We start from the raw sequence: 960 nt of genomic DNA, 5'->3' as shown, positions 1-960 counted from the left end.
GGGTACTCCATGTGAGGTGGACAAGGAGAGATGCTGAACATATCGGCACAATGCAGGAGAGCAAGCAGACTGGTGCTACCTCACTGAGCCGATCAGTGCCCAGGATACAGAACATAGTGCCGTAGTTGGCCTCCTCCCATTCCATCAGCCAATGGTGTGCTGCGTACAATCTCATACTGGCAAACTTGTGCAAGCTGTAGTGGCATACTGCATTTTCATTGTGTGTAGTACGGTATTCATCCACTGATGAAATACATACAGTACTTTATTTTGATTTAATATTCTTTTAATATGTTGGAATTAACATTTTTTATATTTTTATGTTGCTTTAAATTTTTTAGTAAAAAATAATTAAAATCATAAATATTATATAAACACCTATATGCCACAAAATCCCATGATACAGCAAAAACTCTGCAATACAGAATTAGATATATTATTTTTTAAAAAACCTGCAGTACAGTGAAGCTGCAATAAGTGAACTGTGATGTGGCAAGAGATGTGATGTAGCAAGAGGAGACTATATATATATATAGAGAGAGAGAGAGAGAGAGAGACAGACAGACAGACAGCCAGAGAGAGAGAGAGACAGACAGAGAGAAAGACAGACAGACCTAAAGCAACCATTCAAAAACTATACATGAAGCAAATGGAATTCTAAAAATTGTTCAAATAACTCAGGAAATCAGGAAAAAGAAATAGAAAAAACATGGAGAACAAACAGAAAACAAAATCTGACAGGAATATGAACATCAGTAAGTATATTAAGTGGAAATGACCTAAATGCACACAATGAAAGGCAGACACTGGTAAAGAAGACAAAAACATGACCTAATGGTATGTTGCCTAAAATGTAATGATTTAGAAAGGTTGAAAGTAAAAGGTTGGAAAAAGATATATCGTATATATATCAACTTAAATAATAGCAAGGGTACTCCAGCAATATCAGATAAGGTAGAC

This window comes from Chinchilla lanigera, unplaced genomic scaffold, assembly GCF_000276665.1.
Source record: "Chinchilla lanigera isolate Chin_1 unplaced genomic scaffold, ChiLan1.0 scaffold00097, whole genome shotgun sequence".
NCBI classification, from domain to species: Eukaryota; Metazoa; Chordata; class Mammalia; order Rodentia; family Chinchillidae; genus Chinchilla; species Chinchilla lanigera.
This window is presented reverse-complemented; position numbering follows the sequence as displayed.